Source organism: Humulus lupulus, chromosome X (genome assembly GCF_963169125.1).
Source record: "Humulus lupulus chromosome X, drHumLupu1.1, whole genome shotgun sequence".
NCBI classification, from domain to species: Eukaryota; Viridiplantae; Streptophyta; class Magnoliopsida; order Rosales; family Cannabaceae; genus Humulus; species Humulus lupulus.
In genome coordinates, this window is record NC_084802.1 from 135,175,617 (window position 1) to 135,187,631 (window position 12,015).

At 48.3% G+C, this 12,015-nt stretch overlaps 1 long non-coding RNA gene across 1 annotated transcript in view; it reads left to right on the top strand.

Annotated features, from left to right (window-relative positions):
* Positions 1-11,802, top strand: part of LOC133804244 (uncharacterized) — a 33,835-nt gene extending 22,033 nt beyond the window's left edge. The window contains exon 2 of the long non-coding RNA XR_009878383.1: positions 11,553-11,802. This is a non-coding gene — a long non-coding RNA (uncharacterized LOC133804244). The remainder of the gene's footprint in view (positions 1-11,552) is intronic.
* Positions 11,803-12,015: the final 213 nt, after the last annotated feature.

Here is a 12,015-nt window from a genome sequence, read left to right on the forward strand (position 1 = left end):
ATTTCAAGGCGGGGGCATTCCTCCCGCGGGACTAGTATTTTGCTGACTTCCTAAATTATGTGAAGTTGGCCCCATTCCAGCTCCCCCCCAAATCTTATCGGTTGTTGGCGGGGTTGAGATATTTATTTTTGAAGCACAAGTGGGAGGTCCCCACTCCAGCGGACATTTTGTACTTCTTCTGCCTTAAGGCTAGCCCGGATCAGCGGGGGCGAGGCGACGGGTTTTACTATTTAACCCGATTTCCCGATACGACTGCAGTCATCGAGCTGCCCAGCCACCCCAATGACTTCGAGGATCAATTCTTCATGTCGACGGGGTTCAGGAACTGCGAGCTCCACTACTTCAATCGTCCTCGTAAGTGTTTTTCATCCTTAGCTCAGAAGTTAAGTGTCGTTTTAGCTCCTCCCGTATCCCTTTCAGACTTAGACTAATCCTGTAGCCATCTTTACGAGGACAGAGAAATCAGTGACCCTCGGGGCCAAATACGAGACACTGGCGGGCTTGCCCCCCAGTGAGAAAGATTATCGCGTGCTCGTAACAGACGAAACAATGGTAGCCTGCAAGCTGATTTTCCCAAATCAGACTTTGAACCTCAGGAGGCCCCGAGGGCTTCCCCCAGCTCGCGACACCAGACCCACCATCGTGGAGGAGGTCGCGGGAGATGAAGATGAGGAGGACGAGGACGACGAAGTTCCCCTCGTGAGGAACAGGAAGCAGGCTTTGGAGGTCGCCCAGAGGACGGGCGAGGAGAGGATCCAATCCGGAGCAGTCGCAGGTCCTTCTGGCCAAGGTAACCCTTACATGTTTAGGAGTCTAGATAGGGCCACAGCAGACCCCTGGATGGCTAGGTTCAACCCTAGGCAGCTCGTCCATCGTCACCGAAGTGATCCGGACCTGAACACGACCCTGCTCCACTGTGTCGACTGGCTTGTGCTGGACTACGAAGATAGCCGGCCTAGGGGTATTGTTGTAGTAGATAACACCCTAGCCTTTAGGTCGATCCTATTCGAGGAGTATGGGACCAACCTTCGGTCATGGCCATCACTCCGGAGGGGCGCCGTATCTCCGGGGCTTAGGCAATATGTAGAGGAATCTAGACCTGAGTCAGCCTCGGACCCAGAACTTGCGCCAGATCGGGAAGTAGGATTCCCTTTAGAATACACACACTTGAATTTTTTTTATTACCCCTTTGTTTTTGTTTCTGTATGATTGCCAACTCTTGTACTAACCATGTTCTCGTTTTTACAGAAGAGATGTCTCAGCCCGAGGAGAGTTTGCGAGGTGCGTTCTTCGGGGGGGAACCCCCCAGCAGGGGACGCTGGGCCAAGAATGAAGAGGCTCCGGACATCCAAGCACGCCGCCGGGACCCCCGCCAAGTCTCCTGCAAAGGAGAAGGAGCAAGCCCCAGCTGTTCAGGTCTTGGGAGCGGTTCCTCCTGCTGCAGGGGGAAGCAACATGCCTCCACCACCTCCGCGAGCTCCGACCGCCGCCCGGGATGCAGGAACGGAGCTCGGGACTTCGGCGATTGTACCCTCCGAGGTACGCATCCCAGTCAATCCTCAGGACCTGGGGAAGATCCCCGAGGCCTTCCAGGGAACGGTGTATGAGTCGGCGAACTACGCCGTCAGCCACATATACAAGTTCACCGAGAAGGAGCTCCGAGCCATCGAGATAATGAGCCCGGTGGGCGTGCTGGAGTCTTCACTGGGCATGGCCATGACGGTAAGCTAACTAACCTTTTTGTGGTTTTTATTACTACACTTTGCCCTGCTTTTCCTCTCTTTTTTCTAAGGCAATTGTCTTTTCACCTTCGCAGAGCGCCGTTGCCCTTCACCGGAGCATCGCCAGGACCAAAACTCAGCTCGAGGACATGAGGAGCGAGCACCAGACTACCCTACAGGCGGCTAAGGATGCCTTGGCAGCCTCGTAGGTTGAGTTGGAAAAAACCCGCTCGAAGGTCCAAGAGCTCGAGACCTCCCTCGCCACCTCGCGGACAGACCTAGATGCCGCGAAGGCTGAGGCTCAGGCCGCCCAGGCCACCCTAGAGGCCGAGCAGACAACTTCTAAAAAGTCCCTAGAAGACCTGTTCTACCATTGTTGGGCCTACAATCCAGACGCTGACTTCTCCTTCCTGTCAGCGAGCCTCTGGGAGCGCTTGCTGGTGAAGTTCCAAGCTCGCCTTGATAAAGAAGCGCCCTCCGAGGCCGGGGAGGGCTCTGGCACAGCTGAGCAAGGCGAGACGGCAACCTCCAAGGGGCCACCTGGCGGAGCCTAGGGCGTTTCTTCTCTTGTACCCTTCACTATTTTTAAATATTTTTTTGTGTAACCTTTGCATGAGGTGCTTCCACCTCAAGACAATTTGATTCAACGCTTTTAATTTATCCTCTTTCTTGCCCTTATGCATTTTGGTTACAATTTTTTGAAAAACTTAGTTCGCGTTAATCTTTATCCATATCTCGAGCTCTCTAGGAAGAACAATGATCAATAGATTTAAATCAACTTCTAAGTTTTATGACCTGGTTATGACCAGGAACTTAATTTGAAAACTTAGTTCGCGTTAACTTTTATCCATATCTCGAGCTCTTAAGGAAGAACAACGATCAATAGATTTAAATCAACTTATAAGTTTTATGACCCGGTTATGACCAGGAACTTAATTTGAAATTTTAGTTCGCGTTAACTTTTATCCATATCTCGAGCTCTTTAGGAAGAACAACGATCAATATATTTAAATCAACTTCTAAGTTTTATGACCCGGTTATGACCAGGAACTTAATTTGAAAACTTAGTTCGCGTTAACTTTTATCCATATCTCGAGCTCATTAGGAAGAATAACGATCAATAGATTTAAATCAACTTCTAAGTTTTATGACCCGGTTATGACCAGGCACTTATTTTGAAAACTTAGTTCGCATTAAATTTTATCCATATTTCGAGCTCTTTAGGAAGAACAACGATCAATAGATTTAAATCAACTTCTAAGTTTTATGACCCGGTTATGACCAGGAACTTATTTTGAAAACTTAGTTCGCATTAACTTTTATCCATATCTCGATCTCTTTAGGAAGAACAATGATCAATAGATTTAAATCAACTTCTAAGTTTTATGACCCGGTTATGACCAGGAACTTATTTTGAAAACTTAGTTCGCGTTAACTTTTATCCATATCTCGAGCTCTTTAGGAAGAACAACGATCAATAGATTTAAATCAACTTCTAAGTTTTATGACCCGGTTATGACCAGGATAGGACTTAGTTATCGTTAATCCTTATCAATATCTTGCGTTTTTTAAGAAAAACAATGGTCAATCGATATGAATCAACTTCTAAGTCATTAAGGAGACCTGGTTATATCCAGGTACCATATACCCCCCAAGTAACTGGGAAAGGGTCTTTTGTGGTTACTTTAGATTACACTTGCAAACATGTACAAAAAGCCGATTCTCATTAATACATAAAAAATGGCCTTCCAGGCCTTACAAGTGAATCATTGCTAATATTTCTTTAAGTGGATGGCGTTCCAAGTCCGCGGGACCGCCCCTCCATCAAGTCGAGCTACTTATAAGTTCCCTCCTTAATGATTTCGATGACCTGGTACGGTCCTTCCCAGTTTGGTCCCAAGACTCCATCTTTGGGATCTTTCCCAAACAGGAAAACTCTCCTTAGGACCAAGTCGCCAACGCTAAAGGTGCGCTTTTTGACTTTGGTGTTGAAGTAGCGAGTGATTTTCTACTGATAATGGGCGAGCTGGAGTTGCGAATCTTCTCGCCTTTCATCAACTAGGTCAAGGGAATTGCACAGTAGCTCGGGGTTGCGGTCCTGGTCGTAAGATTGGACCCTATGCGAAAGCACTTTAACCTCCACGGGGAGGACTGCCTCACTCCAAAAGGTTAGGGAAAAAGGAGTATGACCCGTAGGAGTCCAGTATGCCCATAGGACCTGGGGGAGCTATTCTGGCCAAACCCCCTTCGCTTCATCTAATCTCTTCTTGAGGCTCGCCTTTAGAGTCTTGTTGACAGCTTCGACCTGGCCATTCGCCTGAGGATAGGCCACGGAGGAGAAACTTTTCAAAATTCCGTACCTTTCACAAAACTCGGTGAACAGGTCGCTGTCGAACTGAGTACCATTATTGGAAACGATCTTCTTGGGCAGGCCGAATCGACAGATAATGGTTTTAACCACGAAGTCAAGCACTTTTTTGGACGTTATCGTTGCCAAAGGTTCTGCCTCAGCTCACTTCGTAAAGTAGTCGATGGCTACCACGGCGTAACGGACTCCGCCCTTTCCAGTGGGGAGGGCGCCAACAAAGTCTATCCCCCAAACGGCAAACGACCATGGGGACGAGATCATCTTTAGCTCAACTGGAGGAGCTCGGGCAACTCCAGCGAATCGCTGGCACTTGTCACACTTCTTCACGTATGAGATCGAGTCTTTGGACAGAGTTGGCCAGTTATACCCCTGCCTCAGGACCTTTAAGGCCAAGCTCTGCCCCCAGTGTGGTCTTTGCAAAAACTCTCGTGCACCTCCTGTAGGATGGCCTTTGCTTCACCTGGAAGAACACATCGTAGGAGAGGGAGGGAGTGCCCACGCCGGTATAACACCCCATCTACTATCGTATACCTGGGAGCTTGATAGAGTCTCGCCGTGCATCATTACGCCCTTCAGGCAGCTTTCCCTCGACGAGATACTCAAGGATGGGGGTCATCCAGGTCGGCCTGGCATCGATCATCTCGACCTCCGTCCTGACATCTACAATGTTTTGTTTCTCCAAGAACTCTATTGGCACTAACCCCAAGGTCTCCGTTTCCCCAGAGGTGGCGAGCTTGGCAAGAGCGTATGCGTTAGCGTTCTGCTCCTGAGGTATCTGTTCGATCGAGCCTCACTCAAACGCGGACAGCTCAGCTTTTACCTTTTCCAGATAGGCGGCCATCTTGGGTCCCCGTGCCTGATATTCTCCCAGAACCTGATTTACCACGAGCTGGGAGTCACTGAAGCAATGGACGGAGCTCGCCTTCAACTCCTGGGCTATCCTCAGCCCGGCCAACAAAGATTCGTATTCGGCCTCGTTGTTGGAGGCTTTAAATCCGAATCTTAGCGCCGAGTGGAATCTATGTCGCTTGGGGGATATCAAAATGATTCCAACTCCGGAGCCGTTCTCGTTGGACGAACCATCTACAAAGATCCTCCACGACGCCTGGGGCGAGGTGACTTGGTGTGAGTCTTCTGCGGGATCCTCTTGGAATCCCGTGCATTCTACCATAAAATCGGCCAGGGCCTGACTTTTTATAGCAGTTCGCGAAGTGTACAAAATCTCGAACTGACTGAGTTCGATTGCCCATTTTAACAAACGTCCCGATGCTTCAGGTTTTTGCAAAACCTGCCTTAAAGGTTGATCGGTCATGACATGTATCGAGTGGGATTGGAAGTACGGCCTGAGCTTTCGCGAGGCCGTGATAAGGCAGAACGCCAATTTCTCCATCAACGGGTACCAGGATTCAGCCCCGAGAAGTCTCTTGCTGATGTAGTAGACTGGTCTCTGAACTCGGTCTTCTTCTCGTACCAACATGGCACTAGCTGCATCCCCGGTGACAGCCAGGTAGAGAAAAAGAGGCTCTCCTGCTTTGGGTTTGGATAATACGGGTGGCTCGGCCAGATGTGCCTTCAGGTCGAGGAATGCGCTTTCGCACTCTTCTGTCCATTCGAACTTCTTGTTTCCTCGGAGCAGGTTGTAGAATGGCAAACACTTATCGATGGACTTGGAAATAAATCAATTGAGGGTTGCCACTCTTTCTGTCAGGCCTTGGACATCTTTTCGCGACCTGGGCGAGGGAAGCTCGAGCAGTGATCTGATCTTGTCGGGGTTTGCCTCGATTCCTCGGGTATTGACTATGAAGCCCAGGAACTTCCCGGGCGCGACTCCAAAAGTGCACTTCTGCGGATTAAGTCTCATGCCATACTCCCGTAGTATCCTAAAACATTCTTCCAGGTTGGAAACATGGTTATCGGCAGTCTTTGACTTGACTAGCATGTCATCAACGTAAACTTCCATGTTTTTCCTGATCTGGCTTGCGAACATTTTGTTTACTAACCTTTGGTAGGTAGCTCCGGTGTTCTTCAGCCCGAACGGCATGACCTTGTAACAATAGACGTTAGTCGGGGTCATGAAGCTGGTGTGTTCCTGGTCTGCCGGATTCATGGCGATCTGATTGTAGCCTGAGTACGCGTCCATAAGGGACATGAGCTCGTGCCCCGCCGTGGCATCTACCAGCTGGTCAATCCTTGGCAGTGGAAAACAATCCTTGGGGCAGGCTTTATTCAGGTCAGAGAAGTCTATGCAGGTCCGCCATTTTCCGTTGGGCTTCGGGACCAGCACGGGGTTGGCGACCCATATTGGAAATTTGGCCTCACGGATAAAGCCGCATTTCTTGAGCCGGGCCACCTCTTCCTCCAAGGCTTCAGCCCGAGCTATTCCTAGGCGTCTTTGCTTCTGGGACTTGGCGGGAACGCTTTTATCCAAATGAAGTGTATGCATGATGACACTCGGGCTGATTCCCACCATGTCCTCATGGGACCAGGGAAACACGTCCAGGTTATCCCGCAGAAATTTAGTCAGTTCCACCTTCCTCTTGCTACAGAGGTTTTTCCCGAGCTTGACCATCCGTGATGGGTTCTACGGATCAATGTTCACTTCCTCGAGCTCCTCAATCGCCTGGAGCTCAGATCTGTCCTCGCCTATTCGGGGGTCAATATCCTCACTTAAGACGACATTTTCCCCTTCGACGCTTTGAGGTTTTTCAATCTCAGGATTAGCTAAGGGTTCCTGAGATTCCTCTCCACCACCTTGAATGGCCATTGCAAGCTGCCCGGGTTTAGATTTTCCCTTCATAGAAATGCTGTAGCATTCCTTGGCAGCGAGCTGATTGCCATGAACCGTGCATATTCCCGTGGAAGTAGGGAATTTCTTCGCGAGGTGGCGAATGGAAGTGACGGCCTCAAACACCATGAGCGTAGGTTGCCCCAAGATCGCGTTGTATGCAGTGGAGCAGTCGATGACCATGAACTCGAGGAGCTTGGAGATTGTCCGAGATTCTTCTCCTAGGGTGATCACCAGCTCGATCGTCCCTATTGCTGCTGATCCCTCTCCTGAAAAACCATACAGCATCATGGAGGTCGCCTTCAACTCAGCGACAATTAAACCCATCTTTTCTAACGTGGATCGGAACAGGAGGTTCACCGAGCTCCCGTTGTCGATCAATACCCTTCTCACTCTCCGATTGGCGAGCGGAATTGTGAGGGAATTGGACATGGCCCGCATCTTCCTTCGTAAAAATGATCAGTTGTCTCTCCAACCGCTGCTGTTTTGACTGGCGCTGCTCCGGGACGAACTCTACTCCGTTATGAGCCTTTAGTTCATTCACGTATCTCTTCTGGACACCCCTGCTCGTGCCGGCCATGTGCGGACCTCCAAAGATGGTGGATATCTCTCCTCCAACCACGGGAGGAGGGACGTCCTGATCTACCCGAGGCCCGAGCTGGCTAGCCGGGACTTCTGAAGCAGGTCGACTTGCTGGAACCCTGTTCCGCGCATATTGAGCCAAGGGGCCAGCTCGAATGAGAGTCTCGATCTCATCTTTTAAATGCCTACAATCGTCGGTATTGTGGCCAACATCGTTATGAAAACGGCAAAACTTGGAGGTGTCTCTCTTCCCCTTATGGTGCTTTAATGGTTTCGGCCTCTTCCAGGGGACTCGAGTAGAGTTGGCTAGGAAGATGTTCTCCCTAGACTGGGTGAGCTCTGTATAAGTCGCGAAGACGGACTTGAATTTGTCTACGGACTTATTCTTCTTTTGGCCGTGCTGACCGTTTTTGCCATTCCCCTTTCTCTTGCCTCCACCGGGCTGGTTGTTTTGTGAGACATTTTGGGTCGCTACCACGACCTCCGTCCCCACTCCAGCGGGCTGTTCAGGGACCTGGCTGGTTCCCGCAGCTGAGGCTTCGGCTTCCTCCAAGTTTATCCATTCTTGGGCCCTGTTAAGGAATTTGCTAACCGAGCTGACTCCCTTCCTTTGTATATCCTTCCAGAGATCTCCTCCGACGAGGATTCCAGTTCTGATGGCCATGAGCTTGGAGCTATCATCCGCGTCTCTGGCTCGAGCAGCGACGTTCAAAAATCTGCTCAGGTAGGTCTTCAGAGTCTCACCGGGCTGCTGCCTCACGTTAGCCAGGGAGTCGGCCTGAACACGGGCGGCCTGGGAGGCTCAGAATGCCCTTTTGAAATCTGCCGAGAAAGTCTTCCAGGAGCTGATTGACTGTCTTTTACTTTGCTTGAACCACTGCCTGGCAGGTCCAGTCAGTGTGGAAGGGAAGACTAAACATCTCAGCTCGGGGCCAATGTTGTGGGCCATCATTAGGGTGTTGAACATCCCTAGATGGTCCGATGGGTCTCTGTCCCCATTGAACTTTGACAGGTGCGGCATACGAAAACCAGATGGGTACGTCGTTGTTGCTATGCTGGGGGCGAAGAGTTCCATCTCGTCCCCTGAATCATATTCATCTTTTTCTTTTTCTGACAAGAGTTTCCTCATCAGCTCTTCCATCTGAACCAGGCGCTCGAGGGTTTGGTCCTGATGTCCGTGGTTATTCCGGGGCTATTCAACAGCTCTGGGCCCATTGTACACATTTGGTGGGTTATTGCCCCTCCTATCTTGAGATAGGTTATTTGGGACATTCCCCCCGTTACGTACTTCGGACAGGCCCCCCCCTGAGTGAGCGTGGCCATCTCCTCCTGCTGGTTCTGCTCTATGAGAGTTAAGGCGATCTCGCAGGTTGCCTCCCTGGGTGGTTTGATGACTTTGTGCCGAACTCAAACGCTGACGCAGGTCTCCCCCAGAGAGATCACTCCGGCGACTGCCGGTCCATTGGCTCCTGCTAGATAGGCTTGGAGTCCGCCTTTGGTTGTGAGGATTTGGGCTTTCCCTTGGCGCCCTGCTACGCCGGGAAGGTCCAGCTGATGGCGGGTTTCTCCGACTACTCCCATAGGTTGGGATATCTCAGACGGGCTGAGGAGGAGACAGATATCTGATGGGAGATGGAGGATGCCTGACTGGAGAGGCGATCCTAGTTTCGTCAGGACGGATCAAATTTGGTGGGGGCCTTTCGGCCCTGCCAACCTGTTGGTCCCGCGCCTGGCGATCTGGACGAGGCACAGGACGGTTGTTGGGGACGGGCTGATGCTGCGAGCCCTCCCTGGATCTCCTTCGGGAATTACCTCGAGCTCCCCTGGGCGCTCTCGAGGATGGTTGGGAGCTAGGTGTCGACGTCCTGACCGAACGACTGTATTGTTGTTGCCTGGCTTCAGGCACTTCTTCGAAGCTTGCCTCTCGATGGTGTGATGAAGGAGTGGAGTTGGATGTCGGAAGTCTGTCCGACCGGCTATGCCTGGACCGGTTACCCCGGCGAGATTTAGAAGCCTTGCCTTGCCTCTCTCCGACGTTAGCGTCGGTTGTGACAGGGGGTAGTCGGGCCAGCACATCCTTGATCTGCTTGCTAGCTATTGCTAGCTGGCTCCCTAGCTGAGCGTTCTCCATCTCCACCGCCGTGTAATAACACGGGTTTGGATTAGGTGGCCGGGGGGCCAAACTTTCGGTGTCATCTTGGCCCACCGGCTGCTTTCCTGGCCGCTGCTGGGTCTCAGGAACTTGTTCACCAGGGGTGGCAGTATGATGAGCCTCCTGCCCATCATGCTGCTCTATCTCGTTACCGTGCCTGGATCGAGTAGTCACCATAGTTGGATGTTTGCGACAGCACTAACCAAACTTGCTCCCAATGAAAGCACCAAACTGTTGACACGGTTCTTCGCCAACAGGTAATTAAGAAAAGAAGAGAAAGGGATTAGTGCTAATGTTGAACCGTAATAGATATATGATCTTGGAAAAGTGAAATGGTGACTCAAGACACGTTTTTTAAGTGGTTCGAAGGTTAAAATCCTTCTACTCCACGAGTCAGTATTATTGCTATATACTAGATATTTGATTACAGGGTATTTCTTACAAGAGATAATCCAACCCCTCTCAACTCCCAGGGTCTCCATATTTATAGGAGAAGGCACCTGGGAGTTGGTAAGAAGGTCATCCCATGACCTTCTTACCTATCGTATCAACTCTGTGACATTCATGATTAATTCCTAAACCTGACACATAAGTGTGGTCAAATCAATAGGTAAGGAGATAATGGGCCGCACGGCCCAACCCAGTCGTGGGTGTCTGAATACGCACGTTCCTGCTGCATGTCCGAGAAGTCAGGGGCATATCAGACACGTGATGTCTGATATGTGCACGTTTACCTTACGTGTGTTGACTTTACAAAGAGTCATAGCCTCCAAATCCAGCTCATACCACGAGCTGGATACCTAACTCGACCTTCGGCCTTCAGAGTCCGGACTCAATTCTTAGGCAATCTTGGCGAACCCTTGGGTTACCTCGATCTAAGGAGGTATGATCTTATGACGGCAGCTCCGGTTTTGGGGATATCCACGAGGTAATCATGATTAGGCCGCAGCTTAGCTCGCTAATCAGCCCGTGGAAAAATCAGGGCGTACACTCTTAACCTACTGGAGGAGCTTCAGTCGTTCGAACCAACTCCCTTTCTCAGCTTCTCATTTGTTCTTGGATGGCCTTAGAATCCAACTCTATTGGGCTTGTGGTTTGGGCTTTCGTAACACATCCAGCCTTGTGAATTTTCCAATAGTTTTATGTGTTGTGTTGTTGTTGTTATTGTTATATATTTATACTATTTTGAATAAGCTGACTTTATTTTCTTTAGTGCCTAAACACTATTTCTATTTTAGTTACCCTGTTTTGTTTACTGTTTGGGTATTATCAATCAAAATTAAGCTCTTGGATCATAAAAGTCATGTTTTAATAATGTTGAAAGTGAAGAGAAGGTGAGCTTACTAATAATGATTTTTAAAAAAAACAAATTATCAAAGGCCAGGCTCTGTTTTAAATTTTTATAATTACATGCTCTTGTCCCTATGATTACATTGCCAGGATAGTTATGCTTTGGGCTTAGCAGTATAATTATAGTAATCAAAGTCTTAGATCTTGGCATATGGTTTTTGCAAGTCTTTTTCTCTAGTTTGTGATATAAACACTGGTTTTGTTTTGTTGTTTAGTCTTTTTTGATTAATTTTAATTCTCGATTAGATGAAAGAGAAGTTTGTTGTCATGCCCTATTAGCAATATTGGTGCTATTATGCTATAGTATTTGCTATATATTCTTCTTTGCACACCACTAAACGCTTTCCTTTTGTTGCCTCTTAAATGTGCCTCTATGTTTTGTTTCTCTGTCTTTACAACAATATTGATATATGTGTTCACTTTCAATCAAAGCAATTAAAGTAGAGGAGTCATGTGTGTGTATATATGTATAAATATATATAATAAAAATGTATGTATGTTTACCTTGTCTCATGTTGTAAGTCAATTGTGTTTTTGGGTAGTTATTTCTTTCTCTGTGTTGTAAATCAATTGTGTTTTTTTTTATGTTTGCAGGTGGTGGTGCTCGTGATGATGAGGATCTGGGATTGTATTTTGTATTATGCATAAATTAATTGTGTTGAACATTTGTATCTAGGTTTTTGTTCTTGATATTCTAAGTTTGATTTTGTACTGGATTTTATTTCTAATTTTTGATGATGTTGGAAAATATACTACTGATTACTGTGCCATTTTGTAAACTTGTCATTTCAGATATAGACATGTTGATTATGCTCAAATTTATGGGATGATCAGATTTTTCTTTCGTGGACTGCTCAATTCTGTCCACTGTATTCTTTAAGAGTAAAGTAAGTCTCAATCTGAAAGTTACAAAACTGAGGCTCGGGATTCAAGTAACAAGACTGTAAGGTATATTCGTGTCAAAGGTGGAAGTCAAATATGAGTTGTTATGATTGTTCTTTATTCATTTTGATGTTTATTTGTTGTCTTTGGATAATTTTTTGTGTAAATGAGTATG